Below are 23729 nucleotides of genomic sequence, written 5' to 3'. Positions count from 1 at the left end.
ATGAAAAAATGTTGCTAAATTAAGAAAGACTCTGAAACGTCTTGCAAAAACAGAGTGAGCAGTTGTGAACAAGGCTCTGGGTTCCTTTACTCTTAGGTAACTCAAAGGCATGGCTAGAACATGCAAAGGAGATTCTATAAAAGCTATGTTCACCGAGTAAGAGGGGATGTATTCCAACGCCTCAATAACACTAAGTCATTCACTTTTTATCTGAAGGAAATGTGACAGAACAATTGGACATGGGACCACAAAGATGCTTCGTCTTCACTCCCCACTCATCTCTCGCGGGCGCTCTCTTCAGAGCAAGACTGGTGTTTCGTGAAGTCTTGTACAGCACCAACCTTTAATCCCCAACTAACGTATTTGAATTTCGTAAATTCGATTACGGATAACTAATTATCTTAATTTCATGAGTGCCATTATAATGCAAGGTGCTTTCACGTACATTGGTAAAACTAATCAAAAAATTATGACAAAATTCTTGTTCTCATGGCGGCGATTATAAAGACACGATGTCTTCTGGGATATTCCGCAGTGTAGTCTGGTAGAAGTTCACCGACGTTTCGGAGGTACTTTCAAAATGAAGTGTCAAGCACGAATAAAATAAATGAAATTTGTAACGAAACCCTTCAAAATAAAAATTAGTTATGTTAAAATATACGTATTTCTGCCTCAAAGGTTTGTCGTATGTTGCCACATACTATACCGATTAAAAAATACACTTTTATTGTGATTGTCGTTAACACTGGCCGATAAAAATAACTACGTGCAATATTTGCTAAGTTATAAAACCTGAGTTAATATTTTAAATACTAAAAACAGTCTCATTTCCCACTGAGAGTGAGTATATGGCGTGTATGTGCAACAGAGGGCCTACTTACTTAAGACTGTCTGGGTGCACTCAACCCATTTGTCTTGGGCACACTGCACTGTGGCAGTTGTGTGAATTTCCGAAAATTCTTCGCATTGTCGAATCGTCGTGCTGTATCAGAGGAAGACATGCAAACTACGTAAGACGCTGTGTGTTGTGTTCGATTCTGGCTAAACTGGTTATTTTCGAAAATCCATACAATATAATCACGTTCTGAGAATTTCACGATTTGAGTGTTGAACGTTGTTAAACATTTATAAGCGTATCCTTTTATTAATACTTACATCGTCGATTTTCATCTATACTGTCGCAATAATTATTAAAAATATTTCGCATATGTAACTCTTACACCAATTTACCGATGGGGATCAATACAATATATTGTCAATAGCTGTCCTAAACAGCCTATCCATTTTTAGTGTGCAGATATCTGGACACTGCACACAGGACACTGCAAAAAATGGGTTCTAATGGCAAACATTTGTTGTTAAAATGACGCTGTAAAAGGCGAAGTCCCTGGCGTATGGGCGACTTCAAAATTTCAGGAAACTGACAGTGATTCTTCTCGTTACTGAAAACGTATTTGACCGTGGACTCAGCTGCACAACTTGAACTGCTACCAACAACTAAAAAATTAGATGTTTTCAGCAAGACTAGCGCAAAGCTTCCTCTGAGATCATCACGAGACGCTCGTAACGGTCGCTCAAGCGCCAAGTAATTTGCTCGTATTTAATAGCTCAGTAATGTAGGATACTTACACTACTTTCATTACAGTTAACGGCTGAGCTACTACGGACGCACTAACTCGAGTAATGAGATCAAACAGGAAATACACAGAACGCCAATAACACATTACAATGTAATATTACTTCCAGTACTACTGTCTGCCAAACAATTCCGGTGAAAACAGTGTGTACAGACTTCGCCGCCCTTTCTTACAATGTCCTGTTATAATAAATACTCAGACTAACGTATTATCTTAACTTTCTTTTTATTGCCCCCCTAGTATGGAGATGGTACCTAAGCCGCCAGCAAGAGTGGTAGACCCCTCGGCCCCCTTGTGTGAAACGCGAACTCCTGCCACTTAATTAGTGGATGCAAAGCCTCCTTATTTCCTTGATACTCACTAATTACCTCCCGTCGCTACCATGTTCAACTAAAAGTCGCTCTTTCCGACAACCCCCCTCCCCCACCTTCAAAAGTCTTCGTCGTCACTTCCTACCCCTTAGCCTTATCTAGAGTCGCGCATTATGTATTAGGAATAGCATTTATGCTGTGTTATTATTCCCTCGTCTTTGTGAAGATTTCTCCATTAAGGTGGCTATAATTGCATTTAACGCCCGGTTTTGCACAAAGGAAAAGCACTTTCTTCAGAAGAATTATTTATGACGATCAGTAGTTATGATAAGTGAGATTTTCTTTTTTAATTTCTTTAAATTTGGAGGTCCAAAGAAATGGAAACACTTGATGAAAGATTCTCGGGTTACAAGCCGCGTCAGGTGGCTGAATGGTGAATAAACCATATCTTCTGCCAGCGTTTCGAGTACAATCTCTGCTCTCATCCTCAGTACTGCTGGGTAACACATCCGATTCTTTGTTGCGCGCTCGTTGTTGGGAAAGTTTATACAGATGGAAACACCTTTAAACCGACCTGAAACTTACAAAAGACTGATCTTCGTTGATTATTGGTTATTATGCAAGATAAAGAAGAACTGTGAACCACCCATTTCCTGTATCTTAAAAAAATATACATTATTTCAAGGAAACTACTAAATAAATACTTTGGACTCAGTAGGACAGTATGTCGCGTAAGGATTTAGAAGAACTAGCAGATCCCTGCAATGTTACTTTCGTCGAAATTCGACAAATGATTACATTATATACCAATTTTATTACTCCAAAGTGTATCACAGGCCTGATCAGCCGATATGTATCGTTTAATATTATCGCAAGATTGTTTCTAAACCCAGCATCGCCACCCAGACTCGAACTCAGAACGGTCTTAAGGTTTTAAACATCTCTCTTGTAATACCCCCAATTAAGCAAACAATTTTATTCTTGTTTCCGTTCTTTTATCTTGTTTTGTTATCGATCTACACATACCATTTGCACCGGACTCGAATCCAGGACATATTTTTGTGCTTGTGAGCTTCCCTCTGGACTCCTCTCTCTCAAAAAAAAAAAAGCTATTGACTTGGCACTGATCTTTTATCACTCTTGGCTTAGCTTGGTTTGGGTTACTTTAGATTAGATTTGTTTAGGTTAGGTTAGGTCAGGTCACGTATTGAAATGTTTCTGCATTCTGACCAAGTGTGCGCATGATTTACATTTTGGACATCATGCCTTTGGCATTTTAGATTGCGTGACCATTTGTGGGAATGCTTGTTCATATGTAGCAATTTTTGCGGGGTGCTTGGGCACGTTAGCCATTTCGGGTATGTGTGGGTACGTTTGGCCATATTTGGGAAGGTTTGTGCAAATTTTCCTGGTTTCGACATGTATGGACACCATAACGCCGCTCACCCTGGGCACATCTCGGAACAATTTGTTACTGAGTGGGACATATTAGGACAGGATGAGACAGTATGAGACACGTTTTAGACACGTTTGAACTAGTTTCTGTATTTTGTGAATTTAAACTTTTGGGCACTTTGGGAGATGTTTGGTCATATTTGGAAATGTCTGGGCATTTTTAATATTTCGGTAATTGTTTGTATGTTTGGGTATGTATGCGTATATTTTGGTACGTTTGCTGGTGTTTGGGCAGTAAGTAATATTCTTAATATGAACAGCAACTAAATATCCAGTAGTCCTACTTTCACATTATTCTGCTGGTCGTTCAGATCAGGCGATTCAAGAAGTGCGCAGACAGTTAACTACACTTTTGCAAAAACAAAACGATCTTTACCCAGAAGAGTACATATATTACGCTGTAAATTATCGAAAGGGACGTGCTGTTACTACACCACCTGCCAATAAATTAGAGTCGAACGGTCTACAAACTATACTACTTTACAGCCAAGCCAGCGCACTGGTAGCAGTTTATGGGAAGGCAGGAATGTTGTCAAATTAAAGTTCCTACGCCAGTAATAACAAGATTATGTGTTGTTACTGCATGCGCATACATTTTGCACCACACATCTTAAACCTTTAACGCAAACAAAGAACTTACATTGGACTCTCACCTAACCGACCCTCTCTTAACGGGCTGTCCGACCTAAGAGATCCAGCGGTACTTACACATATCACTTGCTTTAAAGCCAAGTGGTAACTATATGCACCACCTACTTTAACAGTCATTACTTCTGTATTTTCTCAATAAAATTTATTTACAGGTTTTGTACGATTATCGGAGTAAGCGGCGATTAATTCTTTAAACAGCATTAAGGACTTCATCTTTATGTTTCTTTCAACTTCATATATAATTTCTCTTGTTGCGATTCGCGCATGCTTCTCTCCAATTTTTTACCATTAAGCAACGACCTTGTTCTTGATTTCACGTTCTTCAATAGGCTGAATATCTGCTCACAGCGATAGGTACTGTCAAATATTGATTATATTAACAAGATGAGTTTTCTGGTATCAAGGAAGTATTTTTCAACATGCATAGTGTCTCCATATTACAAACATATATGAGGACCACATTTACCCCGAGCTCAACAGGTTGAGGATTTCTTCTTTAAGGATGATTGATTTTTACATGGGCCAACAGTAATTGTATCCCAGAAAATCATTAGTATGAAACTTACTGCATAGCAGGTTTAAGTCTTATGATTTGAGATTTTCACAGCTGTGAGTATGAAAATTTCTGTCTTCTGGGTTGTTGCGCTGTGGTGTATGGTTGATGTTTACCAACGTTTCGGAGGTCATACTGCCTCCGTCATCAGGGAGATATTGTCCCGACCCTCAGTTGCATGTAGGTATGAATGATTGCATTATTTCTTAAATTCCAATTCCGAGTCAATAATATTATATTTAATGCGTGTATCTGCTACTACTGTTAATTATTTGCTTCTGTGATCTTCCCATTTGGCCTCCAGTTACTTTTATTTCCTTGTTATGAAATCAAACGCCTCGCATATAACAGCACACTTAACACGTGCTCAGCAAAATATCGTAGAATAATCTGACATTTGTATTTACGGTTCAAATTTTACGCACATGTCAATTTTTATTAGATCAGTTGTAATCAATATAATGACGGATGTAGCAAGAGTTGTGTATCGTCTCAGAAAATACAGACTGTCTCAAAATGCAGTTCCTGGGATGCCATTAATGACTAACAGTTAAGTTAAGAAGTTTTATTCAACTGTACTGATTGGTTACGGTAACTGGAACACGCGCCAGCCATTTTAACATAGAGATCGGGTAAAGATGCTCGCTCAGATAACAAAACCACAAATATTCAAATCGCTCATTAGTGCTCACAGAGAGCCCCGCGAGTAAGGCGTGGAATAGGGCGTATAATTGATAGTCATATAAATCCACCACGAACAATGGAAGTCACCTGTGCCGACGAGAGAATAAATAATTATTTGAAAATGAGCTTTGACCTTGAACATATATTACTTCCTGTAATGCACAATTTTTTTTTGTCGAACTTGCACATGTGTTGGAGCGGTGTTAATTAAAACAAAGCAAAATAAATGCTGGTACTTTTTAATAATATGAGTACAATACATTAACAATCCTGTTAATTATCTTTAATTATGGACTGTCTACTGCAACTAATTCTGTAGAACAGAGAAACTCTAATTGTTCATAGAAGAATTCTTTTCATTTAATCTCCCATTTGTAAGACCTGTCGTACACGGTGCATCAGAATCTGAAGTCTGTGTAACATGTAGTCATGTTTTCTCCTGAATTTCTTTAACTCTGGCCAAAAACATGCTTGGACTTAGTCGAGGGCCTATTTAACAAAACAGAATGCACACAGGATTACAATTAAATTATTCCTAAATTAATGTGGCCATAATCAATAAAATTCTTTACGAGGGAGCGATTCCCAAAAGCTGTTATTTCCCCCAGAGACTTCCGTAAGGAAAATGCAATACATCCGAAGATGGATGTCTTCTCGGTTCTAGCTCAACGTAGTTTGGTCCATCATTAGGGAGCCCAGACTTCACGGCGCCACAAGAGTTCACGATTGTTCGCAGATTCTTCTAGTTTTTATTTTTTTACGACTTCACTTGTCCTTTAAAAACAAGTAATTACACGTAGTTTTGCTTTCCAATGGTTATCTACCAAATACAAGAAATTTAATTTGTAATACAATGTAGTTACTCAATTCACAAAAATTGTTGATATGGTAATTATTAATGGTTTATCAGTATCTGAATATCAGTTCTTACATCGTGAGGAATGTTGGTGCAAACTACCAAGCATGATCTGTCCAAGAAAATCGCATTTCAGTAAGAGACAGGGTCAAGACACAGATTTTCACAACTGATGATTGCTCATTGGTTCGTTACAGGTGAGCATCAACTCCACAGAAAGAACAAATTACGCGTCACTCATTTAATTATTATCAGCATCGTGATTTATGACGTAGCAATTATGAAGATGAGTGAATATTTGGTCAGCAGTGGTTCTTGTCAAAGCAGTTATCTGCCACTCACTACTGGCTCTGTGCCCCCTTCAGAAATAATGTTTGAGAAGACTGTACCACCTGGCTTTATCTAAACAGATGGGTCCTGATGAACAATAGGTTGCTCGCGATATCTTGTTTCATCAACGCGGGAGTGACCATGGTAATGGTTTGCCGAGAGGGAGATGCTCTGCTGTACCGGGGATCACATGACCAATTACCGCCACTACAGCGTACTCCTGCTAGAGGGGTTACATAGGGTGGCTCGCTGTGGTTCACCACATCTTCGTCTCGAAATTCACTGAATTGCGTAATTTACTCCAGTCATCCACACATAGGCACGACAGAAAAGAGACCAGCAGACGGGCTGCAAGACTGCTCAAACATCCGACAGCTCAAGATCCTCATGGTCGCAGAACTGCCAGGATTCCTGCAAAGTGTAAACCATGCCCCCCCCCCCCCTTGTACTACGTTGTTCAAGCGAAAGAAAGATAAATCCACTGTTCCAATGAAGTAATTAGAAATTCTGTTTCGTATTCAGGAATTTATCTTGCGGAACCGGCTGCAATGACATTGTAATTTCTCGCCGCAGCTAAGTATCCTCGAATATATAAAATATATTTCAATGATCCAGCAAAGTAAGTTAGCCCAGACCTAACAAATCTATAGGCCTAAAGCTTATTCAGGACAAATAAGGTTCGAATCGCAGCCAGGATATTAGGTACACAGGCCCAGGTATTCGAGGTTTTTCCATTCCTTCAGACAAATGGCTTATGTTAAATCGAATTGTCACGACCGCTTCCTATTTTATCCCCCCAATTCATGACAGTATGCACACTCAATCTGAAATAAATTACTCTACAAATGAAACGGTCTCATTAGAAATTCAACCAAGACACTATCTTTATCATTCGAAGTCGAAGTTGGTATAAATAATAATCATTTAAACATTCAATCCCTGCCTGGAAACCACGTCTCCCTTGCACATGTGGAATATCAAACGCTTTCGATTACCACAAAAGAAACAAACAGCGAATGAACATCCGCAATTTTTGTCCCATAGAAATAATGATAGAATGGTTTACGTACATAATATCATTTGCTAATATTAAAAGCTTATTACCAAGGTAACTACTTCACGACTGATATATGAGAAATACTGGGGGGGGAAAAATTAGCTATTTGTCAGTGGTTAAAAAATTCATATTAAAGGTTATTCATCAGCAGTCAATACAAGTTTCCTTCTGGTGCTGATGGGCTTGCCTTGAAACACTCATTAAAGTTGTTAATAGTTAATAGCACTGAGTATGCGGTTTTTTAATTAACTGACCCCGACAAGTAAGGACGCAAGTTGAGTGAGTGAAAACCAAAACAAATTTCAACACGAAACAAAAATTACAGGCCTGCATACCAGGAACTAATCACCCGGCATTCGGCTAATGTTTACCGCTGTGAAAATGTCAAATAACAATGCAGGTAGCGGACACTACCCTAGAACTCGGTCGAATTTCTGATAACTGTGAGGAAGATTATCTGCACTAGACACGATCTTGTTAAGTAGGCGATCGTTAAACATGGCAATGGTATATGTTACAAACGTTAGGTGAAACAGCTGTCGTTCTCACTCGAACTATAATTTCCAGGGACTGGCTTTTATATGACCAAGACTATGACAGCCATACTCAAAACAGTATAAAGTCGTACAAGAGATTATTTCGTCCTGTTCGGGTTCTCGACTCCTGAAGTGAGTTTAGAAACTTTTTACAACACTTCTTTCTCCGGAAACTTTACCTATAACCACAGTTGCACTGTCCACATCGTGTGACATTACCACCTATCTCAAGCTATTACAACTCGTTGTAATGATACAACGGGTATGCACACGCCCTATCGCCAACACTCTGCCGTAAATGACAAAAAACATGCTTGTTCGCAAATATTAAAACATTAATGTCCAATTTTTTGTGCTAAGTACAGATTTTGCATGATTTAAAACATTGTTCGAAAACATAAGCGGATTACCATAAAACCGAAATGTTCAGTTTGTTTCCAGGGTGCACTTTTAGCTTTTTATAAGTCACCAAGTACAGTGTTTAGAGTACTAAAAAAAATCGGCTGATATCCATAAACCCATTACAGCACGAATTTACACATCCAGGTAAGCCTATTTGTAATACCTAACTATTCTCTGTACGTTCTATTCCATTTATCGCAAATGTTAGCTCTCACGGCGAAGTCATTATACAAATGATAGACCAACCTGCTTTTCATGCATGCATCTGCAAATGTCCTTTCCATTGGTTCTCGTTTTGAGCCATAAATGAAGCTTCGAATAGTTTTAATAAGATTTCACGAGCCTCCGAAGAGCTGTACAGGTGGGCCAAGGAAGTTGTAACGCGCCTTGGGTTTTGGAGTTAAAACTAACGCATGCACACAAGTCTTCTATTCTATATGGGCGTAAATACTCAGTTTAAAGCTCCGGCCGCTATTTCGCAGTGGGAACAGCCTCCGGTAAGCGGGCCAGAGACTGCCCGATGATAACGACGGCGAAGATATTAACACGTGCCGCTTACTGAAAGTCGTATTCTTAATTCAAGTAGGATTTTGCATATAATCAATGCAATGAATAACTATAAGGAAATTACATTAGAATATATCAAGGTCGGTTCATTGTTTTACAACAGGAAAGTGAACGAAGAAGTTCCGGGAAGACCCTTAGACGTTTACATTAAGCGCTTCAAGCCTGTATAAACAGGCCATTATAAATAAACAAACAATAACACAATTCAGTGATAATTTCCGCTGATACATGTTTCTCACGTGTACACACAAACGCAGTTCAGAGACACACACCTGAGATGGTTCTGATAAGGCAAGTGTCCCCAACGTTGGTGCATCGTGCAACTCTTACGCTGAACGGGCAGGGAAAAATAATATTAAAAGTAGAAGAAATGCCTCCACGGCAGAATTTAGATCAGTGACTAGATAATAAAATGAATAAATGTCACGTTCAGTGGCGCCACTAACGCAAAGCAGTGACCGACTCGAAAGATCTGATCCCACAACTATTAGATACGACAGACTAGACAAATACAGACTATGCAACATTTTACTTCTTCAGCTAGTGTGTTGGAAACCAAGCGCATTATAGCAGCCGGAAACATTAGATATATTTGGGAGGTACCAGACTGGAATCTCTGTCGAATTACCTGATACTCTGACTGAGGCTGCAGTTGTTCTAACCTTCTACACGTAAATGTTTCAATACTATCTTGAAACAGGTCACAACCACTTACTTCTAAGTCCTTATGAGGGCGAACATATGTTCCACAATCATATCCAGTCATAGTCGATACAATGCAGCTTCTACAGTTGAAGCAGTGTCGATATATAACTTAACAATCAAACAAGTGACGTAGGGTTTAAGGTATAATTATTTTCACATTTTTCATGGTTTAATTATTAGTGTAAAACTGTCCCTTATGCACCACGACATGTGCCTTAGAAATCGCCATCGGAAAGTCCAAGATAGGCATCAGCTTTTGGCATATGCTGATGATTCTGATTTATTGGGGGAAGATATGAATACAATGAAGAGGAATGCAGAAGTTTTACTGGAGGCTAGTAGACAGGTGGGGCTAGAAGTAAATTCAGAAAAAGCCAAGTACATGTTAGTATCCCGTCAGCAGATAGGCGGGAAAAATCATTTTAGGGTGGCTAACAAATACTTTGAAAGTATAACAAGTTCAAATATTTGGGAGCAACACTAACAAATGAAAATAATATTCACGAGGAAATTTGGAGGAGACTAAATTCAGGAAATGTTTGATAGCTTTCAGTTCAAAATATTTTGTCTTCGCGTCTGATTTGTAAGAACCTGAAAATTAAAGTATACAAAACAATAATTTTGCCTGGTGTTTTGTATGGGTGCGAAACATGGTCACTCACTCAGAGGGAGGAACACAGATTGCAGGTGTTGAGGAGGATACTTGGGCCTAAGAAGGAAGACGATGGGGCGTGGAGAAAACTGCATATTGATGAGCTTAAAAGTTTGTACCCCTCCCCCAATATTGTCAGGGTGATTAAGTCGAGAAGAATGAGATGGGCTGGGCATGTAGCACGCATGGATGGGACAAGAGTTGTGCACCGGGTATTGGTCGGGAAGCCTGAGGGGAAGAGACCGCTGAGGAGACCTAGACGTAGATGGGAGGTAATGTCAGGCGGGATCTATGAGAGATATGAGTTGAAGAAAACTGGATTTTGTTGGCCCAGGACAAGGACCGGTGGAGGGCTTTGGTTAATTCGGTGACGAACCTTCGGTTTCGGTAAGCCAATTAGTTAGTTGATTAGTAACAAAACTAAAAAGGAAGAATGTAAACTTCTGCCTACCCAAACACTTTAAATACGTGATGATATAAAACTGGATGTCCTCATTCACAGGGCTGAGGCATTTCGAAACACGCAGGCCAACAACTGTACACAACCTTGACAAACCATCCACTTTGTAGCCCTGAAACAATTATGTATTTTAGGAATTTTAAAACTGTTTCAGATTAAAATGTACGTCGTTTTCGTAAGGTCGACGCGTCTGAAAGGCCCCTGACTGAACAACGAGCTGGGGAAGTGAAGAGGGGAATACACAATGAGCAATGTGCGAGGCAGTTTCCCTGGCAGATAGGGCTTTGGGACGCTAAGATGTGGTCAATGCGAGAAAACATTATGGATAATCATTCACCTTCGTGTTGACCAAAGGAAATGTAATTTAATTCAGGAGGAGAATTTACAATGTAAATAAGCATAGATGGTATATAGGGTTGCTTCAAGGGACTAATTGTAATGATGCAAATTAAAAGAGTCTTCACGTCTGCTCAGACTTGGGCCTGAGACATGCACAGGAAGCACAAACAAACTCTCACTAATCACGCAAAAATCAATTAACGGATATCACTGAATAACCATGGCGTACCCTATCGTACTAAATCTGCAAAAGTTGGTAAAGCGACAATGCACAGTGCGAGGTATATTTAATACACGCGATGTTTTGGGAATTGGCTTTAATTCTGTCTCCAAGTGATCTCCAAATTTTGGCATTATACTCACAACCCCGAAAATACTAAATATGGCACATCACAACCTTCAAATTCCTTTAAGAAATATGGTGAGTAAATTTAAAGGACAAATATTTTTTTATGGCAGGTCTATCTCCTTTAAAATAATCTTCAGTAGATTAACACCACAATTCTTATAATGGTACGAAGATGACAATTGGAACTTTCTGGGATATTGTGCCGTGAAGTCTCGTAGAAGTTTATCGACGTTTCAGAGGTGCGTAGAACATCCATCATCAAGACGCAACATCCTATAAGTCTGTCAACCTCATACTGATCGCCTTAAGAACCTTAAATCTCACTGATAGCAGATGTCATAAATGCTTACAAGGTTCATGTCTTTTACGAGTAAATAATTATGAAAAGTCATTGGCAGGAAGTTATACGCACCGTCATTATCTAATCGTCACGTCAGACACACAGTCACTAGAGCCGCTTACATATTAAGAGACATTAACGCGTCAAAATGCATTTGTCATGCATAGTGATTATGAAAAACAGAGCAACGCGGTTGGGTGTCTTTCACACCAGGTTAACAGCACCTGAGTTGTGCGATATTCTATGGCGATTTCAAATAAGCAAGCATAGCAACACATCTTCAAAGTGTTTTAATTTTTCAGAAAGAAAATGATTTTCAACGGTTCGTGTATGCTAATACTGATCCGCACAGACAGCTACAATTTTGAGCATAAGTAACATTACATTTTTCATACTCGGGTAGGCCAGAGGCAACCAAAAATAATAGCAGCCTATAGTAGAATTAGTCTGTTCTTGTTGTGACGCGGTGAGGATTTGGGGAAATGGGTTCTTCAAGGGTCCTCTTTCGATGCTCCGTATGATACAGGGGAAAAACGAAGAAGTCGTACAAAAACGTGCCCCACTGCCGCTTTGTTCCCACCGGAACTGACCAAGGCGCAAACCCAGGACTGCGTGGTGAGAGAACGGCGACTAACCGCCGGAGTTATGGCACAGCCTAGACTCAGGCTTACCTGTGAGTACATACATGCTACTGGAGAGCTATTCAGCTGCGTTTTCTCGTGTCAGTTTCTATATCTTCTTTTATACTGCGTTCCAGCGTTTTTGGCCGATGAACGTTTGTGAATTGGAGCCTCGGAGCGAGTCAGTTACCAGACGTTTGCTGGAATTGATGGCGGCAGGCCGCGTACAGTACACTCCAAATAAAATATTATCACTTTATGTAACATAGGAAAGTCGATTTCACTACACTGCGGAGAGTATTAGATAAGTTTATCTTCTTCACAACTCTTCGGTCCTCTTCCAATTCTTCCATTCCTCACAGATCATCGTTTTCTGACATACCACTCGATTCATCACTACCGCTGCTGCTGTTCACTCCAATATCTTCAATTATAATACGTTCAATAACGTCTTCGATTATACCTTCTTGGTCATAATACATTTGTTCTAGTTTCTCACATGCTGACATGTACATTATTCCATTGTTCTTGCCCAAATTATTCGAATCTCTGGTGATACTGATGTTCGACGTCCTTAATTTTAAATGTTGTGTTCTTGCTTGCAACCCATTATTTTACATCTGCCCAAATACTTTCAATGGGGTTTAAATCGGATTGGTAAGGCGGAAGTCTCAGCACAGTACATTCTTTGTCTGCTAAAATCTGATCAATCACATAATATATGTGCTTTGACTTATTTAATATGATTAAATCGTACAGTTGAGCTTTCAACACGTCACAAAATAGAATATTTCTTTCCAATAGCCAGGCTTTCATTTCGTCCTTCATTAATTAAGACGTCGGTGGTTTGTCTGTCTGAGTGTTGTGATACGGAGCGTTATCAATGACCAGAAAGGAGATTGCAACGAACAGGTGTTACGTTGTTAACACAGCACAGTCACAAGACAACGATATCAGGCTTCCACACTGCTGCATCACAGACTGTACTGGCCGACGGAAACTCCTTCCTTCCTTGAGTGGTCCGCATATTGGGCTCTCTCTACAAGGTCAGCGGCCATAATCGGTGGATCTAGTTCTACCGTGGCACCGTTATGACATAGGTTTCTTTAGATCGGCGCTTGGCAAATTTCCTACACGTTCATGCAACACACAAAAGAAAAAAACGAAACTTGTTGCAAACAACCGGAAGTATGCTTAAGTTTTAAGGTGGATGACATGAAATAGCTTCCGTTTTCGCTCTCCAAATCTTTACCGAATACACAAAACTGTTAGTTCTTGAATAAGGAAGCCTTGTGTTTGTTTTACGGGGATCTGAGAGACCCGCTATGGGAAGCAGAAGGGGGCGCACATCCGCTACGTGTGTGTGTTTACCTTGCCTTCACCCTAACCGCCATGTCTTCTTTTCTACCAGCATCCATACAGCCTTCTTCAGAAACCAAAGTAAACCGCTGTAGTGTTTTTCCACCAAGACGAGTTAATCCATTCAGCAAACACAATTACTCATAAATTACTCACTGGTCGAATTCTTGTCCTGAATTGTCAGTACGTAAATTTAAAATGAAATAATTCACGCACGTAACTTCGCTGATGCACAGCAGGTATACAGGGTTTTTCTGAAACGAAGCTTCAAATTCAACCGCGTACAAATACTTAAACTACATACCAAACATCACTGTTTTTGCTGTCTCTGAGTTCAGCAGTCTTGGCAGAATGTGTTGTGCTCTTCGTAGCAGCAATGTCATATGCACACATAACAGAATAGCGTTTGTTTTAGTTAAAATATTTTACCACGTACTTATAAGCGATTAAAATTGGAGCACCTTTCTCAAAAAGACCCCATAAAGGGAGGCGAGTTATCAGTCGAAAAACCACGCTCTTCATTTATTTACTCATTAACATATTATAGTTCTCAATGTCTATGTAACTGATTAATTTATTAACTCTCTGGTAAGAGAACCTTAAATTCCTGGTACTGCACCATTTCAAATCCAGCAAGACGATGAACTGCCCTGACGCAGTTATCACCTCTCAAACGCGGTCAATTTACACGAGGCTACACTGCACGCTATCTAAGAAGCCAGAAGTTTTCATATCTTCTGCCGTGAAAATCCGAAATTTAACAACTACAGAAAATAACCACCACTAGTTCTATTAATACCGTTGGGGCTAATTATTACGTTACGCATACGTTTTCGTGATAATATAAGATAGACTGTATGTGACTTTTCAATTGTATGTACAAGTGTCCTACATTCTGCGTCTTTGGGTGCACGAACACGCATGGCGTTAATTTGGACAGAGAACTCCGGTAGCTGTGTACAAAGTCAACATTTCAGCATAATGCATGGTCTTCTTTGTACAGAAATGTACCACACCGCAACAATCTTATCATTCATTCAGTCATGAAACTGTAAAATTCGTTCTCATGTCGAAAGTACGTTCGCAAAGGCAGTGGACGGGCCCTTGGGCGCAGGTGTAGAATGAATATGAAACACATTATTTTCAGAGTTATATATTGTGGGTTTGTGCAGTTGTAATTTCATTTAGCTACTCATTTCAGCATTCATAATGTGGAAGCTTGATTTACCACATTACTTCGTGCTTATAACCCTTTAAACACCAGTGATAATTACGTGTACCACTTGCTTAAACAATGAAGAACTCTGCGTTTTGTATTTATAAATTCCATATGACTTCCAAAATAAACAGCGATTATTTCCTTAAACATCATTACCCAGCTATTTAAATCAGTTTCGGCTTCAATGGTTTAAATATTTAATTAGCCATCTTACTTCTGGATCGACAAACGGTTGGAGAAGAATCTTAGCGCGTATCAGCAGCTTGATAATTCTCGAATAACATATTCACTCCCACAACTCTCAAAAGAGATGGGCTGCCAAGTACCCCACAGTGTGAAACGTTTTAGCTATGTATGCTATAATCATCTAGTTATCTTCAACAATACCTTATCTATTAGGGAAGATTAAATGTTTTAAGTTCTAGTGCTAATCTATGTTTGCAAATCTGATGGATATTGAAATGTCAGTGAGAATTGTACATTTGCTACATCATGTAATTTCATAACAGCAACTCTGCTTCAAAAAGTCGCTGGGGTTTCTGTTTTATGGTTGCAGTAAGTGGTTTATAAATTCAATAATGTATTTTGTTGTGTATTGTATGTCATAAAAATTAGGAAAAATAAATTTTCTCACAAAATTACAGGAAGACTGTTGAAAGAAGTAAATACTTTGAAAAACGAGTTAGGGAGTGGTAGCACAGCGTAATGACACTGGTGCGTTAAGCAGAATTTAAACGTTGTCTTTTGCGAACGGCCGGGGAATAACCAGACTGGAGAATACTAAAATGGCATCGCGACTTCAGCCCTGAAGATCGAGACACTATGATTTTCCAAAACGTTCGCACCTACCGATGACTTTACACGGCGCTAAAACACAGAACATAAGACATCTGTCTCACTCAACTAATAAAAAGTAAATGTAAATGTAAACATTACAAGAGTTGCCAATTTGCACAATTAAAATAAACCCCTGAGAAATTGGCAGTGTTACTGATAGCATCTGCTTCAGCATAATGGAAAACTGACTCCAGTGGACCGCATGAGGTCATTGGACGTATCACCTTTCCTCCTTACGTACTGTTCACAAACGCCGAAAAACTGAAGAGCGAAATCGTGTTTCACTTAAAACCCTTGACCCATGAATCAATTCTACTATCACACTCTCACTCCCATCTCCTTACCCACTCCTCATGTTCTCCCATGCTCTCTCCCTCCCTCCCTCCCAGACACCATAAAACCTATAAGACAGCAACCTGCTGTTCCATAGAAGATCAATTGAAAATTGAACATTCTGTTTAAGTTTCTCTACCATACTTTAAAATGTGGCATCAGCAAATGTCAATGCAGTAGGTAACCATTTCCAGTGTGTGCTTTATTTTCCGAGTTTGTATTTTTTCTATCCCTACTTGGAAATTTAACTTCTATGTCCATTAAAGCTTAGATACGGATAAAAATCATATAAAGGTGGCGGTGGATGACGCTGTAGGATGTAACAAATGTATCAGTTTTCCTAACATACAGCTTTCATAATAAAGTTCAACAATACTGAAGAGAGATGAGATTCGACTACCTAAATACCGTTTGTCCAAACACAGTCATATCTTAAACAAAAAGTTAGAGAAAGTATTATAATAACCACCTTATTTTAAACGAGTTCACTGTCGCCCTTTCTGTACTTTTAAACTCGCAAAATAAAATGTATCAAACAAAATCTGTCGTGACGGTTATGTATTTTCGTCAACATTTTGCACTGGTTCCAGAGGTCACTGGGCCATTGCTACATTTCAGAGGTTTAAATATAGGTGAGATTTCGAGCGAACGCCATCTTATTATTTTACGACTTACATTACAATTTTTTTAACGAAGAAGTTATGTTCTTCACCTAATGTAAAAATTTGGGTCCATGAGCAGAACGTACATGACATTTTGTGTCTTACACTTCTCCTCCTCGGAATAGATTCATACCCTTTCATATTTAACGGCCATATTTTGAATGATCTCCCTTTAGAGTTTTACTCGTAAAGGAGTGTTAATTTTTGGAGTATGCACTTTTCCACTCTATTTAATAAGGTTATATATTCTTCTCTGTAATCGTTGATAGTTTCTTATTTTCTGTGTAAATATTTAACTCCTTCGGGGTCTTCTGATTTGTAGCGCTCACATCCCAGAAGACCACACAACTTTCCTCCTAAGAGAGCCTCAAAACCACCTCCCGCATACCTTTATTTTTAATTTATTTTCTGGTTTGGCACTTCCTACAACTCTTTTTAAACACGTTTTTCAAACTGTTTGAATTTTACAAACATTTTTGTTCTCAACGCAAGTTTCGCTTTCATATAAGATTAGTCCCTTTTCCTACTTTTGCTTCGAATACTCTATTTATAGTCCCGCTTCGTCCTTGTTTCCAATGCCGGAGGGCGTCTAATTTACAGTTAGTCCTGTGCAACTATTTGCCTTTGTACAGTACTACGCCAACATCCCGATCTCATTAACAGTGAGTTCCTACGCTTAATCTAATTTATCTCACATTTCAATTGAAACGCGAACGGTAAACAGTCGTGAGAATTTCTCCCGACGAAATCCAGAATCCGCATGAATGAGGACAGGAAATGGCTTCATGCATAACTGAGATTTCCCATGGTTATGACTTCCCTCTGCCTACAGTCCTACTACCCCAGTAGGACAAACCACGAAACTGGCCATGTGGATACAGACAGCCTGCGTCCATTGCAAAGGTCTGAAAGGTCACGCTTGCTTAATTTTGGTCAGGGTGCGTGTTCCCCACTTAATAGCCCACTATGGGAATTCGAAAGATTAATACTTACTGATCTGTGGGCAGACCACCTGCTGACCAGTTGACGAATGAAACCGGAAACCATGGGAAACACGACAAGGGTCCCTACCTAGACCATAATCTCTGCGGTCCGTGATAGCGAAGGCTTGAACATACTTTTTTATTCCTTCCGGGGAGTTGGTATTTGATATGAAATGCTGCAGAGTAATGAAAACGAATTTCAATTGTGTTAGAACCAATTACTTAAAAAGTAACTACGTCTAACAAATATTAAGAAAGTGAAGAATTTACGATATCTCAAACAAGATTTATATGGATCACACTGACATAATATTTTGTTAGGATAATGGAAATGCGGCAAAGACGGGGACATATGAATTGCTCATAAAATGTGTCTGCAAACATTCTGAAAACTGTATAAGACAATGAATAAGGTGGAAGTACGCTACTAAGAAGGTTTTGCATGATGCTATCCTTAATTAAGTACCAGGGACGTTTACCACAAAATAAAATTCTAATAAACCAATATAACATAAAATTAAAACCGTCCTAAAACGTTCAGCTCACACATCTCATAAACTCCATCCACTTTTATCTGTACTTTAATTGATGGATCAATTGAAAATAAGAATCAGCCGATTTAAATTCGATATTTCTGAATATTCACTTACGAATGCTGTAAATTCTGTGAAATAAAGTATTTAAACTATGCACTTTAACATTTTCCTCGTTTATTTGTTTAGAGCGCACAGAAGGTTGCAGAAGCTCCTTCTGCTTCCGTCATCAGGTCAAACAAAGTAACCTAATCAGTTGAGTCCATTGGGAAAAAAATCCAATCCAATCCAATAATTCTAACACTTCTTCCACCAAATAAATTTGGCATTTCACACTGATATCAATGGACGCCTTGCACACGATTCCTTCACAGAGACCTACACAATCCTTCAACCTCTCATTAATTTCCAATAAACAAGTCAAGACCCACACAATGCGTTCAAGCAATTATAAATTGTGCAATGACCTCGTCTGTATGCAGGATGTGCAAAGTGGTTTCGTTTCTTATTAAAGAGGGAATAACAATCCGACATACTTACGCATAAATACATCAAAATTACAAAATGCAGACCGTGTCTCTAAAGTATGAAAAATACATACAAAAGAAGTCAGAGAAGCCAAAAGGCAAGAAATCAATTCAAACACTTGGATGAGGATAATATTAAAATTTACCTTAAATACAGGGGAAGAGTGGGATATTTCTTGGCTAGTTGGTCTATTTGCCCTTCTCAAGAAGGATTCTGTTCCATGAAGTTTGTTAGTTATGGGGGTTCAATTCTGCATTACTGGGACTTCTTCTTCATTAAGCCGTCTCCTTTACAGGAGGTTGGCGACATATCATGAACAGGATCCTTCCATCCTTTTCTCGGACTGGGACCTGTTCATATACGTTCTTGGCAGATGATCCAGAAGTGGTTTGCCATTGCCTTCTTCTGTGTGTGAATGGAGTGCCACGGAGAAACCGGGGAAGCCCCCGGAGGAAAACTCCGTGTTACTTAGACCACGGCCTTGCCCAACACAAGTTATAAATTCGGGCACCACCGGGAATCGAACCCGGGACCCCAGGATTACAAGGCCAGCATTCTAACCGCTATGTGTCATCAAATTATCTACAGCAACAGATAAAGTGTTCTACATAAAGTGGTATCTTAATTTAGGTCCTTTTTCCTTTAGCAAATTAATTTTAATGGTAAGTTCAACCAATTAATAACAGGAAATACGAGTATATCTCTCATTTCCTGTTAACGAAAATAACTTTACTAATTAGGTTTAACAGACCTTCGTAGATTAATTTGTTATAATATTTTAATTTCTTAATTACGTATTTACAATTAATTTCATCGCAACTTAATTTGTGTCTTGTTACTTCAGTCCAAATACCGTTGCAAACTCACAAAAACCAGAGTGATTTTTTAAATAATTAATTAGCGTCTGATTTGATGTTCATTTTAAATACAGTAGGCCTATACACTATCATAAATAAGCTTCTGTCACGCCGCATAGACGCCATTAAGAGTTTCCTTTCCAGCAGATTGTCTTGGAATGACCCCGCTGTTTCAAGAATCTTTCTTTCGTAAACAGATAGGTTGGAAGCCATCCCTAATTAACTGCTTACATGTGCTATCCTTGAAGTACAAACACGGTTTACTGGGATTAGCAGGTGGCATGTGTGACAGAGATAAGATGCATGCTGAGTTTCGGTCGAAACAAACGAAGCGACATATTCACTCGTCCGCCGGACGCAGACAGGAGGACAAGTTGAAATCAAAATCAATCTAAGGGTGTGCACTGATTCAACGAGTCCGGGATAGAATCCAAGGTGGGGTGCTTGTGAACACGGTAATAAACTATCGGATTACGTAAGCGGCGGGAAATTTCTTACTAGCTGATCAACTATCAGCTTTTGAATAACACTGTTCTCCATGGACGTAGTAAGTTACAAGAAGCTGTGCATGTGACGTCAAGATTTAGAATAAATCTTATATTCGTTTCACTCGTAAGTCTGCACTCCTAATCCTCTTTAAATACACCCGATAGATTCGACTAGGAAAGATAAAGTATTTGGAAAGGATATTCAAAATTGACAACGAATTAGTAAGCCCTACACATCATCAATATAAGACCAACGGTATTATAGTCTTTCAACCTGCCACGAAAATCAATAACTGAATTCTGGATTTTGTGATTTATGTAATATTATACATTTCAGATGCAGATGTCCCTCCGTCCTTCGCCAAAATGTAAATTACATTAAAGGTCGAACCGTTAAGGTATGGTCTTCCAAATGCGAGGGGCTTAGAAACAGAATACATTTCACACGTTCTTAGCCACCAGTCAGGTAGCCGTTCACAATCCTCGGATAAATCTCGGTCCATGTAAGGTGCATATTATATATTCATAGGACTTTCTGGGAGCGAAGCCGTGAAAACCTCCCAGACAAGAAAATTAAGAACCCAGCACAGTACGTGAATGTGTAGATTTACTGACTACCCCATGCGTCATCTTTCTGACAAGTCATAGTGACCAAATGTGGACAAAGTCCACACAATATCTCTCCCTATGCATTTGGTTATGGTGAAACTGTGCAGCCACATGTTTTGTTTGCTTCGTAGTCCCTGTTCCATATTCAAAGAGACGGGGAATAAGAGTAAGGGTGGAATCGAAGGCATAAACCCCTCTGGTGAAGGTATGGAATTCAATGATGGAAGATAAAATATCGACAGGTTTCCTTTTCATGCTGCTCAGAATTTCATACCCCAGACAACTGACCAGTCTCTTCCGGGGCCAACCAATAGTTTTGAGCCTTTGAAAAATATCATGTAATATTAAGGAATTATATCTGAGTGTATAAATGTCAGGAGTATCCAAGGCAGTTTGAAATTTCATTAAGTAAGAAGACTGAAAATTAATACAGAAGGGCCCGAGGAATTTTTACATCCTGACCTCAGAAATCAAAAATCTTTATGTTTTAATATCAGACAGAAATTCAAAAGATTATCTGCCAGCTACCAAGCATTTGCCAAATTTAGTATGCTCTTAATTTCTTTGCGATATCGATTCTGAATTGTTACGCTTTCCTAATTCTTCTTAACTTTGACACACTTCTTAAAGATTCATTACCATTCTGTTGAGGAGACAAGAACGTATACTTAGTTTTATCTGTATTTAGATTAATTTCTTTACTATAATTTAAAACCTTCTGTGTTTAAAGTTATCTACATTATTACCAATTATAACAAATTAATTAAGAAATTTAATTTACTTACCACTTTTAAACCCTACAGAAAACGTAATGAAAGCTGCAAATCATAATCATGCTAATAACAATATTCTCGCTTGCTTCTTATAACAGAACAAAGAATGAATCTAATACAGATTAGTTAAGGTCTGTAGAGTTGAATATGTTAATTAAATGAAAGCTTGGAATCATTAATAAAGCAATGGCATCTAATGACAAAGTAAACATATGTAAGTTAGCACATATACGTATTTCCGTATTCTTGTTTAGTAATGCGCATTACAAGTAACGTAACGTAAATGACTAAGTAAGATGAACATATCTAGGATAGTTAATCAGAGTAACAGTTCTAGTTCCTGAAAGAATTACGTTTAGAAGTTGTTTTTCGACCACCCAATTTTCGGTTGTGTGGATGGGTAACGCTTCAACATAGACCTGTTTCAGTATTGTAACATAAAATTTCTGTCCTATGATCGATATAAAATACATTCCACCAGCTTAAATCATTACACGTGAAACGTAGTGATGGGGACCGAGGGGCTAAGACTCAAAAACCCTGCCGTTGCAAACCTCTGGAAGAATATGCTACGACTAACAATGCCAGCCAGATATCGAACAGTCTATTCTGAAAGTTCTGTCCATGGACACGAATAGAAAAACTCTGAATTGAATTTGAAATCAAATCGAAGAAAGAAAAATAGGATGTGAGTTGGGGAAGCAGAAACCAGCTTGGGTCGATCAGTATCTTAAAGTTCCCCTAACGTCCGTCCACTGGGCGAGGTGTCACCTCGGTGACCTGGCCGTTGCCGCTACTGAAACTCCTCCAAGGCATCAGCTGCCCCGATATCGTATGCAGCCGGGACACCCAAGAACCCCTGCGGTAATTTTACTGGCCGAAGAGGGGAAGTAAGTTCCTGGTCGTTTTGAAAGAATATCATCATATTATAAAGCCCGATGGTGAGGATTGTGTGTTTCTTACAGAGATGATGTGCCTGACCAGAGGCGGGTGACAGAAATCTTCCTTTATGCTATACATCTGTCAAAAAGAGAAACACAGAGTGTGGGGAAGCTCTTTGTGCGACTGTGTACAATAATGTTGGGTGTCTTACAAAGCGAGCAAAACGATACAAATAAATATCAGCATTTCTACATTACAATGCAACTAAAGCGCCCTACTCAGTCGTGATGTGTTTATGGGCTATGCTCTTAAGACTGCGTCTAGAAATTTGCGACTAATGAAAATATTGAATCATTTCTGTAAACATTGCTTTCATATACTACATATCGAAAATGAAATTGCGACAAGTGTGAGTTTTCTATGCAATTTAGGTGTCATCAGCGGTCATAAAAGTCCACCGGAGGATAAAGAAATAGGTATATTCTACTGCAGTATTTTTAACATTCTGTCAAATTCACAGCACAAATAAACATGTTTCCCAGGTATTAATGCGTTCCTCTCTAAACAAACAGTATCACTGAAAGGAAAGATTTTTTTGAAATGGTGTAAATACAATGGGGTCTGCAGTAGCCGCGCGGTCTCAGGAGTGGGCCTTCTTCCGCTTGGTCGCTGGGACCGTGGGTTCGAATCCCACTCAAGCCATGGATGTTTGTTCTGCTGCCCTGTGTACAGGTAGAGGCCTTGCGACGGGCCGATCCCTCGTCCAAGGAGTCCTACCGAATGTCTATAGATATAGCCAACGAAAATTTGGGACCCGCAGTGCTCAGGCACTTGAAGAACGGGTCGTTCCCAGTATCCAGTAAATATAATGCATTTTTGTCAATTAGAAAGCCTAGAACAAGGACAAAGATATAAAAACGTAGACAATTTTTTAACACGGGTGATGGTGGTAACTTCATAATTGAAAAGTTATTCCAGATTCATGGAAAGGCACCATTAATTGGCACCTTAATATAATAAAACATGAAATATTTTCGGTCTGTTCCGGTATGTTAGAGTAGTTAATATTGACCTATCCGTCGATTACATTACGATGGGAGTTGGCAATTTCTGCAATTAAAACTCCTCGTCAAGGAATGAAATGATAGTGTGACAGCAGTTT

General features: G+C 39.1%; 1 protein-coding gene across 2 annotated transcripts in view; it reads right to left on the bottom strand.

Annotated features, from left to right (window-relative positions):
* Positions 1–23729, bottom strand: part of LOC110837069 (arrestin domain-containing protein 17) — a 259629-nt gene that overhangs the window by 197287 nt on the left and 38613 nt on the right. The gene's annotated exons all lie outside the window — the stretch shown is intronic.

The sequence above is a fragment of the Zootermopsis nevadensis genome, unplaced genomic scaffold (genome assembly GCF_977971745.1).
Source record: "Zootermopsis nevadensis isolate Lab colony 2312 unplaced genomic scaffold, Znev_1.0 Znev_ptg000061l, whole genome shotgun sequence".
Classification (NCBI taxonomy): Eukaryota; Metazoa; Arthropoda; class Insecta; order Blattodea; family Termopsidae; genus Zootermopsis; species Zootermopsis nevadensis.
This window is presented reverse-complemented; position numbering and strand designations above follow the sequence as displayed.